The sequence below is a fragment of the Diceros bicornis genome, chromosome 1, assembly GCF_020826845.1.
Source record: "Diceros bicornis minor isolate mBicDic1 chromosome 1, mDicBic1.mat.cur, whole genome shotgun sequence".
NCBI lineage: Eukaryota > Metazoa > Chordata > Mammalia > Perissodactyla > Rhinocerotidae > Diceros > Diceros bicornis.
The window spans coordinates 65127814-65155414 of record NC_080740.1 but is presented as its reverse complement, the minus strand read 5'-3'; positions in this window follow the sequence as shown (position 1 = coordinate 65155414).

The window sequence follows — 27601 nt, the reverse complement described above, 5'->3', positions numbered from 1 at the left end:
AAGTTTCACCTTCTGTGTCACTTGCTTCCTGACATCCATCCCCTTCTGACCTTCACTTTCCAAAAAGAAAGGAAGAAATTTCTTTAGAACACTTCTTTTTCTAATAGACCTTTCAACTAAATATAAAAATATTTTATTTAATCTAAATGCAATAGATTAAAAAACATTATATCACATGCATAGTAATGAAAGCTTGCAAATTATTATCCAGCTGGCATAGCTGTAAATCTTGCATAGCTTTTAAATGGATAACTTCACCAAACATATTTCCCTTTAAATTAATACTTAGCAATGGCAAAAAAGAAATTAATCTTGTCATTTCTTGAGTGTCTACTATGTACACATTGCTCAATATATTACTCAAGTTCTAAAGCCTTTGCTTTTCCTAACTAACCCTACACTTAATCTGATTTCTAAAGATATTTCATGGGAAACTTTGTTTTTAAATGAGCACAGGCTAATTAGAGCATTTACATTTTTACTGCCCTGTCAATAAACGTTGAACACCTGTAGGTCTTAGATAGAAAAATTATGCATGGCCTCCTAGAGGCCTTCAAGTGGCTTTCTTTTTTTTCTACAGTTGGGGCCCAGGGAAGGCCACCCCAAAATATCCCAAATATCCCACAAGAACGTACTGATCATTTTGAATTAAAGTTACTTGAGAAGTAAAAAGAACATTCTGACCCCCCTCTTTCTGTTCCTCTCGAAAGCAGGAAATAAATCTCCCAAGTGAAAGGTGCTCTCCCTGTATCCATATCACCAGAGCTACGGAATTCAGGGCTGAGAAGCCTATATAAACAAACCTTGCTAATTTACTACCTCAGCCTAAACTTTATTTAAATTCCTCACTAATTATGCACCTCAAACCTAAGTTTCTTTGTCCTTTCATTCCTCACAAATTTATTTCTTTATGTAAAAAGAGATATATAATGCCTGTTTTGTTCACTCTCTGAGCATCATTTTTATGATCTCCGATATGTATGTATTAAATTGGGTTTTCTCCTGTTAACCCGGTCTTGCGTCAATTTTATTTATTCCAGCTGTAAGAACACAAGAAAGGTAGAAAGGGAAATTTCCTCCTCCCTGACACCACTGTTTTCCTAATGATTTGTTTGATATTGCTTTGTCAATGAAGAAAGTAGGGCAGGATCCTACACAGCTTCCAGCTGGAGAAAACGGAATTGTATAAGCCAAATGGAAGTTTAATTAGATAGAGAGACAAAGCTTATCTTAATTCTTACTTAAATGAAACTTGACTATTTTTTTAATGAATTGAAAATTTCTATTAATTTGTCATTAAATACTGCAGATGATCACCCTGACTCTCTTCTTTCAAGTGGCTATCTTGATGAATGTCTATGCCTTATCTCTCATTAGCGTAGAAATATAAAAATGTAATGCTATTTCTTAAAAAGTGGAACACAATAATTCTGAGTTAAAGTCCAAGTAAGTGTCACTACTAGGAAGAGGCGGCCAGTCATAGGCAAGGCGTTCTGCCGAGGGTGGGGAAGCTTGGTCAACCCTGCTTTTTAGCAGGGACGCATCCTTCAAGTCTGTCATTCTAGTGGCTGCCCAACTGCAAAAACTACCTTAGAGCTAACAAACAAAAGAAATTCATTAAATCTCTTAAGGAAAGTCCCAAGTACCAGACTAGAGAAAGATGAAAATATCCTACAGAGAACTCTTATTTCTACCAAAAACTTACTATCAGCTACAGAAGAGCAATTAGGGACCATTAAGTTCAAATCCACCACTTTACTAGGAGACAGTTTGGTTATAATTAAGAATACAGGGGCCGGCCCGGTGGCGCAAGCGGTTAAGTGCGCGCGCTCCGCTGCGGCGGCCCGGGGTTCGCTGGTTCGGATCCCGGGCGCGCACCGACGCACTGCTTGGTAAGCCATGCTGTGGCGGCGTCCCATATAAAGTGGAGGAAGATAGGCACAGATGTTAGCCCAGGGCCGTCTTCCTCAGCAAAAAAAGAGGAGAATTGGCGGATGTTAGCTCAGGGCTGATCTCCTCACAAAAAAAAAAAAAAAAAAAAAAAAGAATACAAGCTTTAGAGATAAACAGACCTGGGTTTAAATTGTCACTCTGAAACTCACTAGCTGTGCTCTAAGCCAATAAGAGCACCTGTGTATTGGCCTGCTGTGAACATTAAATAGATGACGCTCATAAAGTTATGGCAACATAAGAAATGTTCAATCAATATTAACTACGAGTTCCAGAGAAGGAAAGGGGATTTCCTGAAGTTACATGCTTGGCCAAGAGCAGGATTAAGACCAGAGCACCACCAAATTGCTCTTTATGCCAATGCTCCTTCAATTCACTGAGATCATCAGACTACGGCCCAGGGGTCAAATCTGGCCTGCTGTCTGGTCTTGTAAATAAAGCTTTATTGGAACACAGCCACACTCATTCATTTAAGTATTGCCTAAGGTTGCTTTAGTGCCAAGATGGCAGAGTTGAGTAGTTGCAATCTACAGAGCCAAATATATTTACTAAAAACCCTTTACAAAATAGTTTGCTGAACCTTGTGACTAGGACTACACTTCAAGTCTAGATCTCTTTGGGAGACTGAGTAAGCTTCACTCTAATCCTTCCTGTGCTCTTGGTCGGTTTATTTAAAAAGGTCAAGACTTCTCGGTGAAACCTGATCTTCCCAGGTCTTAGTTTTGGTAGTTGAAAACAAAAACAAAACAACTTCCATAGCAGGAGGGAAATCTATTTTCTGCAAGGAATAGACTTTGGATTCAGAAGGGTGTTCAGAATCAAAGCCTTTATTCATCCTGGTCTTCCAGTTCCACTCAAATCTCAAATCTCTACCCCATTTTGCTTTCCACCAACTTGAGAATCTCTAAATGCTGCAAAGTTACCAGGCAGCCCCCAGCCCCCAGGCAGCTATGTTTTCTTCATCAGCAAGTGCTGGTGCTAAATCTGGCTTTAGCTCCCTCTTTGCACAGACAAAGGATTTGCTGTCAAGACAGGGAAAGTCTCTTGGCCATAGACCCCAAGCACTTTTATCATTAAACTAAAACTGCCCCCATGGTTTACTTTATTTTTCAACTGTTTAGAGTTTCTGTGGTGGCAAATAAGATCACAGATTTAGAATTTTAAAATAATAATTGTATCCTTTATTAAATTATATTTTTAACTCCTTTGCTGAGAGAAAGAAAATCAGTGCTCTCCAGCCAGGGATGAGAACAAACCACCTCATTCCAAGTCCTTAAAATATCAAAGTTATAGACTTACTTTCATACACAGTTAAAAGCTAAACACCGCTCTGAGGTTGCCTTTTTGTCAAGAGATGAGAAGAGACCTTAACACACTCACAGGAAAAGAAGACATAGGGTGGACCATGTAGCCATGAGTGGCAAAGTCCAAAGAACTACTTGGAAAAGGTACAAACAATATACATATGGAAGGAATTGTGAATTTATCTCATAAAAAAATTATGATCTATAAAAGGGTTATATTATGTATTAAGGATGTCTTAAGTTGAGACTATATACTCCAGCCCCTCAACCACTCCCACCTCCATTATTGACATAAGGCACTGTCATATTCTGTAGGGCTGATGGGCTGATTTCTTCATCTTTGATTCCCCATCTGTGGATATTCAGTCAACATATTCACATCTATATGTCCACTAAGCTATAAATTTTATAGTGATGGTGTTAATTGTTCACCATCCCTGTAAGAGACAATTGGAGGCGATGGACATACTGGGAAATGAGGAAAAGACATCTGCCTTTGGTGCTATTAGCTTTGTGGCTTTCCTAGTCAATACCACAAGTCCTGAGGTTATTTGTTCTGTCACTAAATTTTTATTTGCAGTACCTTGAGGTCTGCTGTAGAAGCCACAGAGCAATAACTTTTCCCCCTAGATGAAAACTGACTCAGAAAGTAAAATCTTAAGGATTCCCATTTAAGCAATTAAACTAGTTTCTAAATCTTGTTGTTTCATTTATAAAAGATTTTAAATTAACCAAATTTTTAAATCAATTTTAAATAACCTCTGAAAAATATTTGATACTGTTTTAAAACTTAATCAAGTACCCTAAAACTTTTAAAATTACATTTATAAACATAATTTCCCTTTCAAGCATATTAATTGATTGATTTAACAAATAACTACTTTTTCAGTACTAATGAATTTTTATAAATTTAATAAAATTGACAAGTTTAACTATTTTAGATATTGCAATACTGAGAATAACATAGCAAGATCTCAACCTGAAGGGATATGTGTAATTCAGTTACTCAATTAACCATTTCAAATTTATTTACAAAGTTGTTATTCCACTTAACTAAATTTCCTTATTTTTTACAAAGGTATGAAATTACAGAAATGCACAGCCTCCTTCTTTCTTTTGAGATATAATTGACATACCCTAAATATGTAAAATGTAGAATTTCATGATTCTGGACATATGCATACATATATGAAACTATCACCACAATCAACGTAATGAACTTGTCCATCACCCCTAAAATTTTCTCATGCCTCTTTGTAAAGAATTCTCAAAACTCAACAATAAGAACATGGTTTCAAGTCAAATTAAAAATAGGCAAAAAATTTGAACAGATATTTGACTAAAAAAACAAATAGCACATAAGCACATGAAAAGATGCTTAACATCATTAGTAATTAGGGAAATGAAAAGTACAGCCACAATTAGATACTATTACATACCTAATAGAATGGCTGTAATAAAAACACTGACCATACTCAGTGTTGGAGATGTGAAGGAATTGGAATTCTTGTACACAGCTGGTAGCCTTGCAGAATGGAACAACTACTTTGGAAAAATAATGGCAGTTTCTTGCTTTTTTTTTTTAAAGATTTTATTTATTTATTTTTCCCCCCAAAGCCCCAGCAGATAGTTGTATGTCATAGCTGCACATCCTTCTAGTTGCTGTATGTGAGACGCGGCCTGAGCATGGCCGGAGAGGCGGTGCGTCGGTGCACTCCTGGGATCCGAACCCAGGCCGCCAGCAGCGGAGCACGTGCACTTAACCGCTAAGCCACCGGGCCGGCCCGGCAGTTTCTTTAAATAGTTAGGCATATAACTACTATTCAATCCAGCCATTCTGCTCCTAGGTATTTAACCAAGAGAAATGAAAGCGTATTTTTATATGAAGACTTGTAGTGGAATGCTCAAAGCAGTTTTATCGTAATAGCCAAATACTGGAATCAATTCAAATGTCCATCAACAGGTGAATGGATAGACACGCAGTGTTATATCCTTACAACAGAATATTATTCAGTAATAAAAAGGAATGACTATTCATACACGCAGCAATATGGGTGAATCTCAAAATAATCGTGCTGAGGAAAAGAAACTAGACAAAAGATTGCACACTGCAGGATCTTACGTAAAACTCAAGAACATGCAAACTACTATATAGTGAAGGAAAGTAGATCAATAGTCTGGGCAGGGAGACAGGAGAGAGGGAGAGGAATTAAAAGGGGCTTAAAGAAAAGTTTGAGAGTTATGGAAATATCTCTTGTTTTGATCATGGTAAAGATTTCAAGGATGTATGCATATGCCAAAATGTATCAAGTTGTACACTCTAAATATGTGCACTTTATTGTCTGTCAATTATACCTCAATTAAGGTATTAAAAATAAAACAAAAATTGACCCAGTACCAGTTAAAAAGCCTTTAATTTTTACTGCAGAAGGTCAAGAAGATCCTTATTTTTTTGACTGCCAAAGAATACCTGTAAATACAGAAAAAACTTTTTTTTAAATTCTTTTTGAATCGTGTCAAAATTAGACCTTGTTTCATGCATTTCTTACTAGCATTCTCACTTTATAGATTACATATGACCCAAATGTATCACTAAGGATATGGTAGGTTATGCTGCATTGCAAACAACCCTAAAATCTCATATCTTTGAACCACAAAGTTTATTTCTTAAAACACCACATGTCCATTGTAGATCAGGGACTCTGCCTTTTTTTATGACTCAAGGACCCAAGCTAAAGAGCACCCCCATATTGAATGCTGCCAGGTGACACCTGGGCAGGGTGCTCTGGAGGGTCTTGCATTGAAATGCTCAGCGCAGAAGTGACAAAGGTCATTTTCAATCACAACTCTTTGGCCAGAGGAGCTAATGTATATGGTGCCACTCAATCACAGGGGCCAGGAAATCCAATCCTACAAGTGCTAAGAGATATCAAGCCAAAAACATTTCATAAGCAGCATTAATGACAACCACTTACACTATAGTATTTTAATTTCTCAGAGGCCTTGTGATATATAGAAACATCCATTAACTTAATGCTATATGATTTCAATTTTCCAAAGGCAATTAAGAATGTTTTAAAAATCATAATATATCAAAATAAAATATAATCAAATCAATAAACAATTTTTGGGGGGAAATGGCCAAATGTTGCATTCTTAATCTTTACCCAGAAACTTTGTGTAAATCTTTTATTGATTCATATAATTTTCAGGTTGTCTAAATTTTATTTGAACAATTTCATTAAAAATTACTATTTTTATAGTGGTAGTAAAGTTTAAGTGCATTTCATTTTAATAGAAATTCTGTTTTGTTTTAGAATTATGCAGTACTTTCACCATTTACTTTTAGTTCTTAAATCCAAAATTTTGAATGTAATCAGGTATGCCATGTCCAAATTCCCAACTTTGCATTCTGTAGTAATTGCATTTAATACCACAGAGAAAAACACAAAATTGCAATCCTCAAACTTAAGATAAATTATAAATTTCCTAATTAATCATATTTTTAAGAAATTGCCTTTTGGAATTTGACGAGCATTTAACATAAAATCTCCAATCTCTTATTATTAACACTTTAAGATTCTTTCTCTCACTATTGATATACACTGTTTTTCTTATTTGGAGAGCTGAATTCATCATTTCCCATTACCCTGGCAAAGAGAGAGGATACAACTAGGACCCAGATGATCTGGACTCCAGTGGAAGACCCCACCACCACCACTACTAGCACATTTGTGAGCTTAGAAAACTCCATATTTCTCTTCATCACTTTCCTAAGCTTCATGTTAGAAAAATATATTACTATTAAAAAAAAAATTGGCCTAGTTATCATTCTCAAACTGTAGTATGCATTATCCCAGAAGTAGATGGTAGTGTGCCAACGGATATGCAAATCCAAGGAGAAGCTTGGTGACCCTTTGTAAATGAAACATCAGTGTTACTCAAACATTCAGAGAAAAATTTGGTTATAGAAATATATATTTATATATATATATAGAAATATATATATATAGAAATATATATATAATTAATATGTATATGTATGTATATATAATTCATAGATTATAATAACACATTTTCTGAATTTGTGAATTAAAAAAAGTTTTTAAAGAAAGTTCATGCTTACAATGGACCGATTCTAGTTATATCCTCACTCCCCAGGAGTGAACTTCACTCTCCTCTCTGGTAGAGAAACTGTCTTTTTTACTTCTCACTCTATCCCCAGGTATAGCAGAGGAGATAATGCTCCATAAATATTACTACAAGCAGAGGCAACAGAAGAATTTGTGCACAGGTAAGGCGAGGTTGACAAGTTGAAGAAACTAAAATACACTTAGCACGGCTGAGCGTAGGGCGTGAAAAAAGGAGCAGTATGAGATATGTAAAAGCAAGATGATACACATTTCTGGAAAATCCTGCTGGGTATGAGTTCCACTAGTAAGCTATATTACCTCATTTAATTAGTACTTACTGACTCTTCATTTCACTTTGTAATTATCTGCAAGTTCTTAAAAGTTTCACCTTCATCTTTATGACGAGGGTCTTAAAATATTTCACTTTGTAATTATCTGCATGTTCTTAAAAGTTTCACCTTCATCTTTATGATGAGGGTCTTAAAATAGTTCATGGTAATCCTCATTTATCTGTCACTATAAGTGAGTACTACGAAGAGAAAGTGGCTTTCTGGTTTTGTTTGCTTGCTTTGTTCTGTTTTTCATTATGTTTTGTTTCATTGTTCAAAAACCAAAATTCTCATTTATTGAACTGAATGTCGGGGACCTTCTGAGTTAGTTTATACCGATGGAGAATCAAGTATCTCTTCCATGTTGTTCATTCACCAGGTTCATTCGCCTATCATACCATATTCTTTCCTTTAATTCACTTTGAGTATACTTGGATTTCATGAAGTCCTGTTAACTCAAACTTTAGACTCTCTTTGGCCTCCATCATCTAGTCCTCATTGCCATCAACACCACCTTATTGCACATTCTCATTGTCCTCAAACCAAGCCCATTTCAATTGTCTCTATACTGACTTGTGTGCTTCCGGTGTCTCTCCTCCTTCTCATCCCACACAGAAGCACCAGGGTTATCTATTTGATATGCAGATATTATAGTTTCACTATTCTCTGAGTAAGTATTAGGGAACCGCAGAGGTCTTTAAGTAAAGGAAATTTCATAATCATTAGTGTTGCATAAATGTTCCTTCAAATCTAGCCCAGCAGACCTTACCTGTCTCCTTTCTGGTAATTGCCCCTCACTACAACAACCTACCATCTCACACACTAGACTTTTTCTTTCTCTAAACACATTAAGTTAAATTTTTGCAGGTCTCCTTGTCTGTCTGTGCTATCACCTGTGATTGGAATGACTCCATTTCCTCTGTCCACTTGACAAATTCCTCCCTAACTACTCAGATGTCGTCTCTGATACCTTCTCTGACTTTCTGAAATAGAAACATCTCTCCTCTCTAGCCCATGAAATTGTGTGTTGTCTCTAATATGGTATTAGTCATACGACACCTATCATATGCGTGAGTTTATATAGGAGTCTTCTCCACTATAATTAGCTTCTCCAAGTCTTCACTATATCCTTTTCATCTTAATATGCCCAATATATGTGATACCCATATATATGATATTATAAATATATACATATATATATCACCAATATATATTATGCACAGTGTGTTGCCCAGTGCCTAGCAAGGAATGGATATAAGATAAATATTCAATGAATGTTTGTGAAATGAAAAAATGGGGACCACAGCATTAGTCAATCCAAAAAAAGTGTTTGAACCATAAAGATCTCTATTTGCCATGCTAGGAAGTACTGGGTGCATTCTATAGGTAATGGGATGGGATTTGGTGTATTTAAGAAAGTTAAGCAGGACAAATACCTGATTTTATTTATTTTCCTTAGAATACTACTTAGACAACTTTGCCAAATATGGGTTAAAGAAGGATAAGACTGGAGACTCAGTTGAAAAGCAATAGACCAGATCACTTTCAGTTAAGTCAAGTAACCATGGAAATGGAAAGAATGGAGACAATGGTTATTCAGAATGTAAACTTAATAGGATTTAGTGACTAATTTGATGTAGAGAGTGGATGATGAAAGGTAGAAAGAATTAAGTTCCAGAGTCCTAGCATATGAGAATGAGTAGATGAAGATCCATCAATCACACTAGGGATATAAAAGGAAGGGCATGGTTTAGGGGTGAAATCATGATGAATTTTGGACATGTGGAATTAGAGGTTTCTGAAGTAGGTCTAGTTACTAAGTTCAAAACACCAAAATATTACAGGTGCTGTACTGGGAACATGAATAAGGAGGATTTTTGTTCAAAATGAACTAAATATACGGCAAAAAGCATGGCACATCCATATACCACTATAATACCAAATAATAATTGCTGCTCTAACAGAACAAAGTGCAATAGAAACAAAAGAAGGTAACAATTAAATCAAATAAAATATGATGAGAACTTCATGGTATAGGTTAAGTTAGAGCTGGATTTTGAAGAGTCAATTCATTCTTGCAGAAGACAAAAGAGACCTAGTCCTGCCCCCATGGGGCTTGCAGTTGCTTAGAGCTGGAAATAGGTAATTAAACAGAATTATAGCACAATGTAATGAGGAATATAAAAGAGAATTTCAGGGCTGGTTGGAACAGGATACATTTTAAAGAAAAATATCAACAAGAACAAAAATATTACAAGGCATACTTCTCTATGACCACTCGCATAGAAATTCACAAAGTAGAAGTCCAAATCCTATATCTGGTATCCACTATTGGAACTAAATAATAAGAAATCTTATCTCATGCATGGAGACATTTGGGGAATACAGTCCATTGGGAAACTTACAATGTTAGCAACAGAAATTATTAGACTTTTGCAGAGCTTCCTTCACTTCTGTCCAACCCACTGAAATAAAACAGGCATCTGGTGAATTATTGCTCTTGACCATGCAGTATATCACAATTCTTCCATTGTAATTGCAATAATTCTGTGAAAGTGATTTTAATCAGCATCACATTCTCAAGAAGATACTCATTGAGCATTCCTTGAACATGACGTTGAGAAAAGACTAAAGTTTTAATCTCATTTATCATGCCTAATGATAGTTTTATATTTAATTTCACTTTTATTTTTTCTGATAGATGATTTCTTATATAAGTGTATTTTGTGTTTTAAATCAATGCCTTTTTCACGTATCTGAAGCAAAAGGCACTGAAATTTCTCTCCAATTGGGAAATGATTGCACATTTGAAGTTTGTATTTCATTCATTTTCTAGTAAAATGAGGTCTGATTGATCATTTGTGAGGAAATCTGCTTGAGTAACAAAAATGAATGAAAGGGGGTAAGTACCTCATCTGCCCCTCTCACTTCTTCTGTGGTGTTGGCCATGACAAAGGGGCGAGCTATCAGGCTTTCTGCATGTGCAGCCCTTAAATCTGTATGTCCTGGTCACACAGGTGCTCCTTCAGGCTTACACTGGCCAGGCTCTGGGCCAAACATGGTCCCAGTCAAGAGAAATATAAGGCTAAGTGCCAGGTGAGCTCGCCTGCTTTTGGAGAGCACAATATCAAGGGAGTCTGGGCCTTCCACTCCAATTCTATGGTTTGGTTCTCCAAGGAACTTACGGCAATAACTTCTGCCTTTGAACTTTACTTAGCTTTCCTACCGATCAGAAAATTTGACCACGTGGCCTCTCAGTCTCTTCTATTTCTGAATGCCAATGATTCTAGTGGTTACAAGCAGAGATGTTACAATAAAAATAAATAAATAAAAATAAAAACAACCTGGATTCAAACTTCACCTCTCCTACTTACTGCGTACGTGATGATGGGAAAATTATTTAAAATCTGCACTTTGCTTTAAAATGGGGATAACAATAGCACCTACTTCACAGAGTTACTGTACAAGTTAAGTAGGTTAAATGACTCAACGCATACACATCTCTTAGCACAGTGGCTGGTATATAGTAATTGCTCAGTAAATATTAGCCATTATTAATATTATAATTACCTGTCCTCCAGGGGCTTGCCCCACATGTAAATTCATGTGGGTTAGCTCTATTTTCTGAAGCCACCCACAAACTTGACTATAGTTCTACACATCGTATGTGGCCAGAGCCACCTACACATATCATAGCCCTCTTTTAACATATTTCTGGGAGCCTCCTAGATTGTCTGCCCTGCTCCTCACAGATGTATCAAGTCTCAAAATCCCACCTCTTCCTGTTCTACCCTGTTCCACTGGGAGCATTAACTTTGGTTCTGACATAAGCCTGTAATGGATCCATCAATTGAGCTCCTGGTAATGATTTCAACCACAAATTTGCATCATCTGGTCTGACAAACTGGGCTTTGTACAGAAAGAGATTCTGGCAGCCAAGTGGAACTGTCTACTTCAAACTGAAGAACTGGGGTTTCGTTTCATGTTCCCTGAACCCTGCAGTCCCATTCAGTATTCTGCATTTCCATTCTATGTTCATTATCCACCCACTGCTCTCTGATGTTGTGCCATCTTCTTTAGGTCACACCATTCTCTGTGCCATGGGAACCTTCCAATCAACTCCTATGAGTACTCTCCATAGGGCTGGTGTCATTATCCACTAAATCTCCAAATGTCTATTGCAAAATCCTTCCAAAGGCTGCTTTTCTCTGAGGAGTTAGATTATTGGCACAAATCACTTCTGTATTTGTTCTATAATTAGTAACTTTGAATTCCTGAAGCTTCCCTTCTCAGTCTTCATGAGTAAATCGCTTACCCATCATGACAAAGCAAAGTATAAAACAAATTGATCTAACCTGCCTATTCCAGAGAAAGTTGACAATAGTGATAACAATTATGCTTAAAATTAGTAGATAATATTTATTGAGCACTTACTATTTTTCCTATATGCCAAGCTCTATGTCAGGCACTTTTGCTGCATTTTTTTTTTTTTTTTTTTTTTTTTTTTTTTTTTTTTTTTTTTACAAATTGTTTGAGAGAGTCCTTTTTTTTTTTTTTTTTTTTTTTTTTTTAATTTTATTTATTTTATTTTTCCCCCCACAGCCCCAGTAGATAGTTGTATGTCATAGTTGCACACCCTTCTAGTTGCTGTATGTGGGACTCAGCCTCAGGATGGATGGAGAAGTGGTGCCTCGATGCGCACCCGGGATCCGAACCCAGGCCGCCAGCATCGCAGCTCGCACACTTAACCACCAAGCCACAGGGCCGGCCTTGCTGCATTTTTATTAAATCCTCAAACAATATGAGGCGGTAGCTTCTACTTTAACCCCATTTTTAAGGGTGAAGAAATTAAACTGAGGGCTGGTGAGTTAAAGTGACTCGCCCAAGGTAACATGGCTAATAGGTGAGTACCAGGATTCAAACATTGGTCTGTTTGATTTTGAAACCCATGGAACAAAAGGAAAACACGTACGTGCACATACCTAATTCCGATACAAATAGATATTGCTAAGAGCCTCAAGAGTGGTGTTGATGGAGGTGTGTGGGGATCTAAAGGATGGAATCCCTTCGTGCTTGAGGGAAGAAAGTGGGAATGTGCACCTTTGGTATTTGAGCTTAGCTTTGAAGGATAGAAAAAAATCCAAGGGCTAGGGGAAAAAGAAGAGCAGAAACAGCCTGGAGACAGGAAGTCAAAGGACATACAGAATGAACATCTTTTTTTTTTTTTTTTCCCTGAGGAAAATTCTCCCTGAGCTAACATCTGCTGCCAATCTTCCTCTTTTTGCTTGAGGAAGATTCACCCTGAACTAACATCTGTTGCCTATCTTCCTTTATTTTGTACATGGGTCACCGCCACAGCATGGCTGCTGATGAGCAGTGTAGGCCTGCGCCTGGGAACCGAACCCAGGCCGCTGAAGCAGAGTGTGCAGAACTTAATCACTAGGCCACCAGGCCAGCCCTGAACACCTTTTCTTGACTAGAGCGAAGCTTACATGTAAACAGGCAATGAAAAATCACTTTTTGAAAGAATACTGGGACCAGAATGTGGGATACCTTTACTAGGCTAAGGATGTGTTTCTGAGTCAGGTTTTAAGCAGGAAAGACATGCATCATCATATCTGTGCTTTAGGGAGAGTCTTCAATTAGGGAATGAATGATGTATTTTGAAGAGGGGAGAATGTAGGCTGGGAGACCGGCTAAGCTACTTCAACAACTTAGGTAAGAATTATGAGGGTCTAAATTGTCGGCGGGGAGGGTGGGCAGGAAGGACAGTAGGAATTGTTGGGGCCCAGGGCAGCCCACTCCAAAATATCCCACAATGGCATATTGATCGTTTTGAATTAAAGTTACTTGAGAAGCAGCCAATGCCAAAAAAAGGCATTTTGACCCTCTTCTCTGTTCCCCCTGAAAGCAGAAAATAAATCTCCCATGTGAAATGTGTTCTCCCTGCATCCTTATCACAGAGCTAAGGAATTCAGGGCCGAGAAGCCTATATAAACAAACTTTGTTAATTTACTACCTCAAGCCTTAACTCTGCTTCAATTCCTCACTAATTACATACCTCAAATCTAAGTTTCTTTGTTCTGTCATTTCTCACAAATTTATTGTTTCTTTGTGTAAAAGATGTACATAATGCCTGCTTTGTTCACTCTCTGAACATCATTTCTCTATGATCTCCAATATGTATGTTTTAAACTGGGTTTTTCTCTGTTAATCTGGTCTTGTGTCAATTTCATTATTAGTCCAGTCATGAGAACACAAGAACGGTAGAGGTGGGGAATTTCCGCTCCCTGACAGGAGGCAGAAGCAAGAACAAAGGTGAAGGATACTTGCTTCCAACATTGCATTAAACGTAAAAGACTTTGTCTTCAAAAACTTCATAAGCTTCTTGGGAAGACAAGACGAATACAAAACAAAATCAAAAACGTTATTTAAAATTTGGCAATAAGTAGCACAAGAATACCGAGGGAAAATATATCAACTAAGGTTGAAATTTCTAGGGAATGTTTTGAATAGAGGTGCCTATTTGAACCCAACCAGGGGACACTTGGCAATGTCTGAAGAGCTATTTGGTTGTCACAGCTGGAGGGTCAATCCTACTACCACTTAATGGATAGAGGCCAGGGATGCTGCTAAACATGCTCCAATGCACCAGACAGCTTCCTCCAACCCTTCCCCAACAAGAATTACCAAGCCAAAAATGTTTATAGTGCTGAGATTGAGAAACCTTGCTTTAAAAGATTACTAGGAATTTGATAGACATTGGGAAAGTTATTTGACCTCTCTGACCCTGCTCCCTCATTTGTAAAATGGAGCAGTAAGGGTAATAGTATCTCCTTCATAGGGTTCATAACAAGATTAAACAAGATGCTGGTTCAGTAGTTATCATATGGTAAGTGCTTAATAAATCTCAATGAATATTATCAATTTTTTTTCAAAAGTGGGAAACTGAAGGGACAATATTGAATTCATAATGAAAAATTTCAGCTCATTTGAAGTCACCATCTCTGTGCCACCAAGTCTAAAATATGTAACCCCAGCTCTGACCTCCCTATCAAACTCCCCTCCCACAACATGTTAAACTGCCTGCCGTTCTCATTTGATTCTCTCACATTTTTCTAAACTCAACCTGTATAAAATAGAACTCATAATCCTCCTACTAGCTCACTTCCATTGTTTCTGGCAGAGACATATTCCCTTAGTCACCGAGATAAACAAGACAATAAGTATGATTAGGAAAACTGTCTTCATGATTCCCATCTGCCACTAATCAGGGGTATGCTGTGCAGCATTAGAAGTTCTGTTCTATTCCTCTTCTTGGCCTCAACTTCCCAACCGTAAAGTTGAGGACGTTACCTGGGATGATCTAATAGGCTTCTTCCAGAGCTAACCTCTTATTACCTGTAGTGAGACTCCTCTCTCTCTCTCTCTTTGCCATATAATGCCAACAAGTAATGTCAATTCTTTCCTGGAAATGCTACTCACTTTTGCTCACTTTTTCCTATTCCAGTGGTAGCACACTGAAGCACTGTGCTTAATAGCTTTTAAAAAGAATATTGCAGCAGATTCCTAACTGGGCTCCCTACCTCCAGCCTTTCTCTTCCAATCCACTCTACTTGCCACTTGCATCCTCTTTCACGTGTCTTTTCTATACCACACCTGCTCAGAATTCTTCAGTGGCTCCCCTCCACTGCATGAAGACATGCAGTGGGGAGCGACTGCATGTCTCATCCGCTAAAACCCTTCCACCTGATATCCAAGGCTCCCAACAGGCAAACCCAGTCCCTCTTCCCGGTCCCATCTTCCACGGCTCTCGTCCACCTACTCTAATCCAGACACGCTGGTCTCCTCACCAACACTCTAGCATGATATATTCATTCCTTACATGTTCCTTACATTGTTATATCTTCTGAAATGCTTTTATGCATATCCAACCATCCCACTAGCAGTTAGAGAAATATTAATCAAGGGCCTACTCAGACATAGTAAACATGTAGAACACTATGGTGAGCAAAGAAAGCACGGTCTCTGCCCTTACAGAGCTTGTAGTCTAGAGGGAGAAATGGATATTTATCAAGTAGCCACATTAAGTAATGTGAAATTGTAACTGTGTTGAGTGCTACAACTGAGTCAAGTAGTGCTGTAAGAGAATAATGTGAAATTTGACCTAATTAAGGGGGGTGTGGGTCCAGCAGAAGGTCAATTGAACTGCTATCGGCACAAGTTAACCAGGCCAGGAGGGATAGGAAGCCCATTGTGAGTAAGCACAACAGGCTCCAAATGCAAAGGTGGCCTTCTTCTTACATATGTATATATCCAAAATTAAAAAATTGCAATAATCTCACAATCACATGGGGTTTGTTTAATTTATGCAGAAACTTAATATGTGCCAACTCATTTGATCCTGATGGGTACTCTGCAATCATTAATAAGAGCTCAGTTTATAGATGAGTATGTTAGAGTTCAGAAATGTTAGCTGGCTTGTCCAAGAGCCAAATCTGGAGTAAAACTATGATATCGGATCCCTGGTACAAGACTTTTTCTCCCCAACTACAGTCACTGCCCCTGCACTTTGCAAAGTCCGTTCCTTCTGCTCAACAAGCAGCCCAAGTGTGACTTTTTCCCCTGAAGCTTTCTCAGTCCTCTCTGACCCACAATCAAAAATAACTAGAGCAAAGCAAATGGTATCTTACAAACCAGGGAAGTATCTGTAACATAAAATGACAGCAAAGGGTCTCTGTAAAAAGAGCTCACAAAACTGATAAGAAAAACAATGAGAATCCAGTTAAAGAATGAAGAAAACCAGCAAAACAGAAATACAAAAGGCTAAAGAAATACAAAATAAAATGTCAAACTTCACTAGTAATCACAGAAGTGCACACAAAAAGGGGGCAACTTTTATCCATGAAGCTAGTATTTTTTAACATATAATAAAAAGAAAAGCTCAAACTTGCCACAAAAGAGTGGCATTAATGTATATTGCTGGTGGAAGCATAAGAAAAATAGCAATGAGTTATATAGACTGTGTCATTCTAAGAACTTTACATCCACTGTTCTAAGTACTTCCCATATGTCAACTCAACTTTAGCAGGTACTCTTTTTTTTTTATAATTTTATTTATTTATTTTTTTCCCCCAAAGCCCCAGTAGATAGTTGTATGTCACAGCTGCACATCCTTCTAGTTGCTGTTTGTGGGACTCGGCCTCAGCATGGCCGGAGAAGCGGTGGGTCAGTGTGTGCCCGGGATCCAAACCCGGGCCGCCAGCAGCAGAGCGCACGCACTTAACCGCTAAGCCACGGGGCCGGCCCTAGTAGGTACTCTTGTTATTCCTATATTAGAGATGTGGGAGCTGAAGCACAGAGCATTTAAGTAACTTTCCCAGTCACTAATTAGAGTAATATAAGCATTCTAAAAATTAATTAGATGCTATACAACAAGAAAATTTAAAGGATCAATATTTGACCTAGTATAATAATTTATTGGAAAGATTTATGGACAAATGTCTTCAAAACAGTGTTAGCATTCAGAGAGTTCCTGATTTTTTTCACTGTTATAAATGTGAACAGTAAAATGAAAGAGTGAAAACTTGGAAATAGTAAGAGAAAAATTGTTAAATAATTACAGTCTATCTGTATGATGGAATATCATTTACTCCTCCAAAATAATATGGGAAATAAATTTTTGACTGACAAAAGAAAATGTTCTGGAAAATTTAAAGGAGAAAAATAAGATAAAATCATGTATAGTATAATGATTTCAACTTCGTTTTACAAAAGTACTCAGTAAATATTTGAATGCCACTGCAAAGATAGGCAATGCCATCCTTGGCTTTGTGAAGAAAAATACATAATCTATAAATAATGGTATGGTAAATCTCCTTTGAAGAAGCAGCTAAAAAGTTCATAACTTAAGAACATAGGGAGATCCTTGTTTTAAAATGAGAATAGTGGTTTGTATTAAAACATATTATTGTCTTCATAAAATAGTTCAGAATTTACAAATTGGAAGAACCTCAACTGTGTTGCATTACACCTAAACCTCATTAAAATTCATTAAAATGAATCATATCCGTGAGGCTTTTTCAGAATTACAGAAACAAAACTTACTACATCTGGGCTACTTGGCCAGGATCCTGCTCTTCAGGTTTGGCTAGTCTCCTTGACCCACTGGGGTTAGGTCCAGCTGACCCACTACACCCAGGAAGTCAGATTTAGGTGTCCTGTTGACTCGCTAAAATATGAGTTTAGTAGAAAGAGCCTCACCCTCTGGTCTACCCAAAGAAAAACCTGTATCCATCTCCAAACTCTGAGAGTCTTCCTTCCTTTCCTGAGTCTATTTGGTCCCCTGAGATTCCAAAGCTAGCTACTGTCAAATCCATTTTTCTTCTCTTACTCAGGGCCTGAATATAAACCCCGTTCATCAGAATGATCCTCGCTGGGGTTGGAGACTGGCTTGTATTAATGCAATACTAACGGGGCCTGGCCTAGTTCAGATCCTAACCCCAGAGATCAAGAGCAAGCAAGACCCAAGCTCACAGGATGTGGTAAAGGAATCCTAAATCTCTGCTTTCTCATGCCCACTCCATGATGAATGGAGGCTATGTATCTTGGTCCAGTTACCCTATCTACGTGTCTCCATTTTCTCATCTGACAAATGGGTATATTAATAATATTTATCTCATTAGGAGTATGCCATTAAAAAGTTTCTAGCACATAGGTGCCAAATCCATAAATGTTGGCTACTATTATATTAATGACAAGGTGATGATGATCACCAAGAGGAGCTAGCCAATTCCCTGTCAGTCAGAGTACGTACAGAAATTTAACTAGACTGCAAACTCCTGGCTGTCTGTTTTTACCCATTATTTTATCTTCAGTACCTATAGTGTAGTGAATGGTACATAGCTGACACTTGACAAACATAGATAAATGAATGGATAAATAGATCTGGCAAATACCTTCTAGCTGCTCAGATTTAGGCATCCCTGGGGAGCAGGAATTTCTCACATACCTGGGTATAGAACAGGGTTTTCTGGGAGAGGCATCCAGGTTTTCTAGCCACCTCCAGAACCCATATCTAGGTGCACAAGTGGTTGCCTCTTTTCCTAGACGTCTATTTAACTCTAGGCAGAACTAAGATATCTAGTTAAAACTGACTGCAACTTGTGGCAAACACTGAGGTCACTCCCTTGGTTTGAACAAAACCAGCTGACACTGTTAGAGTTGGAAGACACATCCTGCCAGACCCTTGTTGGCACAGGAGAGATTAAATGAATTGCTGTGACCCGAGAAGCCACTCCCGGTAATAACCATCCGAGAAGTCCTGCAGCTTCTGTGCATGGGATGAGCCTCATTAAACTCCGTGAAGCAATAGCCGTAGATCCAAGCGATCAAAATCTTAGGGTTGTACAGCAGAGTGCAAGGAAGGGATTGTACATGGGCGGAGAAGGCTGCTTCTAAAACTGCCCTCCCAGGCCACCTCCTCCTTCCCTAGTTCTCATCTCTCCCATCTGTCTCTTAGAATAAGAAATTCAGTAGCACAGACTGGTCCCATCGTGCCCTGACTGGAAATCTCAGAAACTGGGTTTCTAGTTTCTGAGTCCTGGAAGACAAGCAATACCACCTCTGTAGCATTCTTAGCTCCCTAATTTGCCATGTTATTTGTACTATGGAAACAGAGATTTTTATGGGTGCAGGAATTCTTAAAAAGCAATCTAGCCCATTGGATTTCATTTGTTAGTCTCTTGAATTGTATACATAAGAGCAATCTAGACAGTTTATTAAAAATTCAAATTCCTAGGCCAAACACAAATATCCCAATTCAGTAGGGCTTAGATTGGGTCCAGGTATTTTCTTCCTTCTTTTCTCTCTCTCTCTTTTTTTTGTTTTTTGTGTTTTGTTTTGTTTTGTTTTGTTTTGTTTTGTTTTGATGAGGAAGATTGGCCCTGAGCTAACATCTATGCCAATCTTCCTCTATTTTGTATGTGGGTCACCACCACAGCATGGCTGAAGAGTGACGTAGGTCCATGCCCAGGATCCGAACTCCGCAAACCTGGGCCGCTGAAACTGAGCACGCTGGCCTCAACCGCTAGGTCATGGGGCTGGCCCTCCTTTCTCTCTTTTTTGACTAACTTCCCAGAAGTTTCTGATGCTCAGTCAGGGCTGAAAGTCACAAATCTTCCAAATTCTTCTAATTCTTGGTCTAAATTTTGAATCTTTTCCACAATATTCACAGCATATGTGTATCGAATCCATGTTTGAGAACTACCAGTAATGGGAAGCTTGACTTGTAGAACAAATCCATCTTTTTACATAGTTAAATAATTCATTATAACATTGTCCTTTTATTCTAGTTTTAACACCCTTGGGACCTTGAAAAATAAATATAATACCTCTTTCACATCCCAAATTTCTTCATTTGACATGGCTCTTTGTACAAGGATTAAAGGACTATTCATAATTCAGTCTTTCCCAAGTTATGTTACAAAGGACAGTGCTGTTAGGAAGTGTCACATGAAAAGCATGGTCTGTTGTCAAATAAGTTTGCTGCTTACCGAAAACATAGGCTACATTCAGTGGTAGCAAGTACACATTATACAAGCAGAGGCAAGGTGATGATCTCTCTCACACATGCACTGGGAGGGATTTCCACACTGGATGAAAGAATTGACTTTATAACTGAACTATCATTTCTGGTCCCTTCAGTACTGATATTTTTCTTAAAAGGACCTAGTAACTCCTTCTTGCTCACAATGACCCAGTGCCATTTGAAACCTCATAGAAAACTAGGGGAAAATGAGCGTTGTGTGTTTAATTCATCCCCAGTCATCAAGGGTCAGCCCTAGGTCACACCCCATCAGGGAGGTTTGTCAATTAGTCATCATCTTGAGGGAAGGGCCGGATCTGTCTACTCCCAATATAATTCACTTAGTTCTCATCAATGGCAATAGAATATTTCACCCTTCATTTAGCAAAGGCTCAGCAGATTTCTGATGAAAGAGATTCAGAAGTCAAGGAGGTCCACACCTACTCTTTCCCAGACACTGGGAATCTGACCTAATTTTGTTTTGTACATTGTAAAACCTTTTCATAGCCTCAAAGAAATTGTTTAAAAATGTACACATGATATGCCAACCTGTTTCATCAACTGCTTTTATTTCCCCATAAATTATTCTAGTCCTACAGCAACCACTTACATATTTTACACAGTTGTAATCAGATTGCACATACAATTTTGTGTTCTATATTTCACATATATTTACACATCTTTCGTACTCTTATGGTAATCATATTTATCATACTATTTATATCCAGGGAGTTCACCCTAAGTGCCTTAACATTTCCCCAACTTTGTAATTGGAGGTTACTTCAAATAGTTACTATAATAGAGTGTTAAAATAAATATTTTTGTACAGAAGGATTTTTCCTTGTCTTCAATCATTTTCCTAGTGTAGATTTTTATGAGTGAGATTATTGACCCAAAAAACATAAACAATTTAAGGCAAATTAATCTTTTATAATGCTATACTAAGGTATTAGAATTAAATAGTGTTTTAGAATACACATTTCATTACAAATTTACCAATATTGTCTAATAAATTTTTCTTCTACATTCATCTATATAAATAGCATTTTTACAAAACTTTTGAAGACAAAGAATATATCATAAGAATTTTTTTTCAAACACCACAAGAGATTCATACAGAAAGAAATCCTCAAATAGGTCTTGAAAAATATTTCTTCAAAGACCATGCAAAACTTGTATGATTTAAATTAGACTTTGTGGTAAGCAGAATTCTAAGAAGGCCCCCGGGATTCCTGACCCCTATTGCACAGAACCTGTGAGTGCCCTTGAGTGTGGGAGATCCTATAAATATGAGAGCAAACCACCACCAAGATTAGGCTATGCTATATGACAAAGTAAAGGGATTTTGCAGGTGTAATTGAAGTCCCTGATCTATTAACTCTAAGTTAAATAAAAGGGAGATACCATGCGTGAGCCTGACCTAATCAGGTGATCCCTTGAAATAGGGGCTAGAGAGAGGTCAGAGATAGAAAGTCAGAAAGATTTGAAGCAGTAGCATACACATTCCTACATATCTTGAAGAATCATACTGCCATATTTTGAAGAAGGATATCATTCAGGTAATGAGAAGCGACCTCTAGGAGTTGAGGGCCTCAATAGCTGCAAAAAGCTAAATTCTATCAACAAACAGCCACTTTGGAAGAAAACCCAGAGCCTCAGATGAAACTTCAGCATTAACTGACATCTTGATTTCAGCCTGGTGAGACCCTGAACATAGGGCTCATCTAACCCATGCCTGGACTCCTGACCCACAGAAATTGTGAGATAATAAATTTGGGTTATTTTGAGGCACTAGGTTGGCGATAATTTGTTGCTTAGTGATAGAAAACTAATACAGACCTAACATAAAATATTAAAGGTAAAAACACTCATGATGATCAAAGAAACCAACCAACGTTAGAGAAAGAAATAAAATAAAATAAAACACTAACTGCAAATGTTAAGAGTTGAAGCTAATAATCATTCCAAATTAATGTAGTGTTTTGAAGAACTTTGTCATAGTGACCAATAAAAAACTAAAGAGTCAAAAATGGAGTTTTATTCTTCAGATTAAAGAAAGCAAAACAAAAAAGTGCCAATAAGAACGGTCTTTTTGGGGCGGCCCAGTGGAGCAGTGGTAAGTACACATTTTCCACTTCAGTGACCTGGGGATCGCCACTTTGGATCCAGGCGCGGACCTGCACACCGCTTATCAAGCCATGCTGTGGTAGGTGCCCTACATATAAAAGTAGAGGAAGATGGGTATGGATGTTAGCCCAGGGCCAATCTTCCTCAGCAAAAATTAAATATATTAATAAATGGTGATTTTTTTTTCCTATAAAAGTAAAAAAATACATTTTAGGTGAGTATAAACAGATAATTTTATAGTTAACAATGTTTGAAATTACATTAGGAAGTAACTAATGGCATAGAAAAAAAGATTCCTTCTCATCACTAACAATTTTAAATATAAAATCAAATAGAAGATAGTCCATGGATTAATAAGCAAGCAATAAATAAATAAATGTAAATAAATTCAGGGAACTATACAAAAAGATAACAAAAGTCAAATTACGAAAAATTATTCAGTAAATACAAATGATCTAAATTTCCCTCATCAAAGGCATGGGGTTGCCAACTGTGTCTCAAAAGAAATTTAGCAACACTGCTTTTAAGAGACATTTCTAAAACAAAATTACAAATTAATTAATAATTTAATTAATTTAAAAGGCTGGGGGAAAAAATGAAGAAATCATGCTTAAACAAAAGAACAAGGTTGCCAGTATCAACCTCAGACACAAAAAGAGATTAAACAAAACATAATTAGCAAGTTTCAGAGGCTTATTTTACAGAAATTAAAGTTATAATAATTTGAAAAGACACAAAAACATTATGAATGAAAGGAATGTGTCAAACAAAATATGTTATACGTATTTAAAGAATGATCAGAAACAAATATAAAGTTTTATATTAATGCAACAGAATGAATCTATTACAGAAGAAACAGAAATGTGTGACAAAAACAAACCATTGAAAAATATATAAAATAATTAAAGTTTAAATCCTACATACTAGAATTTATAGAATTCAGTCCAAGAATTACTCAGAGCAAAAAATAAAATAAAACCACACCACAAGAAAATAAATAGGAGAAAATGAATTATATAAAAGTTGTTATATCTAATTTAGAAATTAGAAGCACATTTAAATTAGCCAAGCCCAGTTGCTTAAATATGACTAGAAATGCAGACCCAAATCGTGGAATCTAATCAAGAAAAAAGCAGTGTATACACTTCATTAAATTGAAGGGAGGATACATTAGTAAAATGGTCATTTAAAGGAGTATGAGCTTTTTAAATAGTGCTATTAACGTGAATGACTTTACGTCAAAAAATCCAAAATATCAAAAATACAATACAAGAAAAAAGCTAAGCAAACCTGAAAATAATAATAATAAGGGAAATGTAACTTAATCAAGGTGATTCTCTTTTCTTTTTTTTGTTTTATGTTAGAGGCAGTAGTCACATTTAGAAACTTTCCTTAATTAAAAAGGCCTTTGTGTGTTAAGCCTGTTACATGGTTTACATTTTTCTCAAAACTGTTAGGTGTATGCCCTTTTCTTGTGCTACAAAAGGATTTTCATTATTCCCTCATGTGTGTGTATTCACATCTATCTATATGTGTGTACATATAGATACTCATGTATGGCACCAATGGAAGAAATAAGGGCGCTCCAACATCCTCAATGTGACACTAGTATGGCTCCCAGCCTCAAACTGAGAACGCTGGGGTGTCCTCACTTCTTCCATGAAGTGTATTTTGGGAGTGGGTCGTGTAGATTTTCATAAGGTCAAATATACTTTAGCCAGTCAATAATAAAAAGCTCCCTTCATTTTTTCTTTGTGTGTGAAAGCCTATCTCAGCTTCATGGATCTAGGGCTAGAGGACAGGTCAGAGAATGGCTTTATCTTTGCTTTTCATTTTTTTATAAACATGCCCAGGGAACAGTAACTTAAGGAGCGTAAACTTTGGTATAAGGCAGACCCAGGTTGCTGAACTTCTCTGAGCTTTATTTTTTCATCTGTAAAACAGGGCTAAAAATATCTCGTTTGTTTGTTTGCTTTGAGACTTAAGAGAAATAAGGAATGCATCTGGAACAACACCTGGAAAATCGTGCTTTTTTTTTCTTGCTTAGAATGATTTTAGAAGGGTAATTCTGATGCTGCAACCTATCCACATGCTTGCTCACTCTCATTTTGTCTGTCTCTCTGTCTCTGTCTCTGTGTGTGTGTGTGTCTCTCTCTGTCCCTCTCTCTCATTCACACAATTTATTCCTCTTCATGTAAAGAATAACACACTGATGCTTACCTAGTGGCTGACAGGGGGAATATTACCAACGTAGCATAAAAGGAACAGGTTTGCAAAATGAGCAAGAGCCCTGATCTGGGCTGCCTGCTCTTGAGTCTTGGAACATCTATTTACCAACCTTGAGAACTTGGACAAATTCTCTAACTTCTTTCTGCCTCAGATATAAAATACAGAAAATAACAGTGGCTCCCTCATAGAGATGTTATGAGTATGAGTATTACATGAGTTAACATATGTAAGCACTTAGAGGGGAGGGTGACACATAGTTAATGTTCAGTAAGTGCTAGTTATAATTATAACATAGGTAGTCTTTGAGTGTGTGTTGAATATAAATGTCCATCGCTGAGTATAATCCACATATTCCAGGCTTCACCAGGATGTGACAATAAAATGAGGTCATACTCCCTTATTACAATCAAATTGTGATGAGATTAATCATCCTCCAGTCAAAAATCATCCATCTTCGATAGGTCCCTCAAATATTTCTGAGTTTCCCCATTACCGCTATTTATGTAGTTAGGAAATAGAACTTCTAGCTCGTCAGCCCTCAAGTCTTTTCCATGCCACCACTCCAGTCTTTACAACCAGTCACCCTTGGGAATTATTATTTTATTGGCTACAGCTGTTGTCCAGAGGCACTCACCATTATTATACTCTTTCCTCATCAGATGGAGAAGGTGGTTTTCCCCCAACTGTTTTACTTTTGCTACTCAAAACATGCCTGAACAAAGGCTCTACTTTTTGACTAGAATTTACTAAAGCTTTGTGGATAATGAAAGGAAGGCGAAATACTGAGAACAACTTTCAAAGGTTCTTTGCATGGCTGGTTCCTCTTAATTTAGAGGTCATCTAAACTCTCAGAGCGACCTTCCCAGATCATCCCCTAACGCATCTTCCTGTTGTAATTTTCTTCCCCTCCTCCTTCTTATTCTTATTCTTTACCAGGACCTGAAATTCTTATACATTTGTTTACTTATTCATTTATTCTCTTGTTTTAGAAAGAGACTTCTTGTTCATTCCTGAATCCTTAGAGTCTAGAATACGGCATGTCTCATTTTAAGGAAACAATACACATTTGTCATAAGAAAGGATGGGTGAATAAATGAAGGAGTGAGCACACAGAACCAGATCTGCCTTAGGGTGCAGCTAATTTTTGCTCATTTTTCAGATATCGACTTGCACATGACTTCCTCAGACAAGGTCCTCCATGGCCCCCTAGACAAGATAAGCTCTCCCTGTGACATGATCCCTCTGCGCTCTATCTAAAATCATTCATTTAATTATCTGTCTTCCCTGCTTGATGGTCAAGGCAAGAATTATATCCGTTTATCTTACAAGATGTCCCCAACTCCTAGATGAGTGCATGCCATGTGGCTGGTGCTTAATAAATCTTTTCCAATAAAATAAATATTTAAAAGAGTATTCGAATTGATGAAATAATATACGATTACGAAGTAGCCTTCTTATTTAATGGAAAAACACAAAATTGAAATTATGTGAAGAAATCATTCTAATGCAAAGTTGACCTGCTCAACGTTTTTTTCTTGACTCTTTACATCTCTCACTCACGAGTCATTCTGTTCCCACCATTACTAAATATTATAAATTCTTTCACTGTAATTATAAGAATCTTTCAGAATACCACTCAGCAACAAATGCATCATTTAACCCATAGAGTACTAAAGCCTTCCATTAACAAATCTAATGACTAAGGAAATAGTTTTCCTCATGTGAACTTTCACGTTATTCTGTAAGGGGGAAAATTGTAATAGTCAGTGCTTGTATGGTCGCATTTGGTGTCATCAGGAGAAAGACACAGTCAAAGTGACGTGTCTCGTGTCTCGTGTCTCAGGAGTCAACTTGACTAAGGATTCTCAGTCTTCAGGAATGTGATGATGATAGCACATTCCCACCTAATTTCCATAGCCGAAGTGGTAAGACAGGCACTCAGCTATTCTGATGCTTACGCTTTAAATCCTAGTTTTCACGTAGGTTCACACGACAGCAAAAAACACAATCTAATTAAATAAAGAAAAATCACAATTTTAGAAATACTAAATGTATAAATTAATTCTATTAAAATTATATTGTTATATTACTTAATTTTATGGCAAAATCTCTCAGCCTAGAAGCACACTTTGTTCCTTCTTTGAAAAAATTATTTTCTACAGTGCCACAGTTTCCTCATTTGTAAAGTGGATATAACAAAGGCTATCAAGTTCAGAGAAAGTGCCTTAAGGTTTAAGGGAGATAGTGATCATGATCACAATAATTATAGCTCCCATTTGTGGTTTACTATGTGTCAAGGATTACCTTAAATATTTTACCTACATAACCTAAATATACTTTAGAAAACTCTGTAATATTGACGGATTTCCAAAAAAATTAAAAATAAGGAACCAAGGCACAAGAGTTGAAATAACTTGCTGGTAAGAAGCACCATAGTGTGAAATTCTAATTGGCATCATTGATGTTGTAGTCTATATTTATGGTGACCCCTGAAATTGTGCAGCAACATAGCCCTGAGTACCAGAGCCAGGATTAAAATTAAGCTCTTAAGCATAATGCTCTACCACTGGTTAGCTATAAAGTACAGCACCAATGCAAAAATATTATCTAACATCTTTATAAACAGTTATAAATATTAAAATAATTTTCTTTTTGAATGTCTTGCTTAAGAGAAAGTATGTTAATTAAATGTATTTAAAAGAGAAAAATGCTTATTAAATTTACCAAGAAACACTAATTCAAAAGAAAGACCAATTAATCAGGCTTAGAAGAATCACCGGGTTGACCCAAATAGGGCAGATGAGAGCAGACCACTGGCTGCGTTTAAATTAGCATGGTGGTACCATTGTCTTTCTTGTTCACATCATATAATAAGGTATAATTGTGCTCTGTTGGTTCATAGCAGAACAGATACAGAAGCAGCTATGGTACCCATGCTTTATG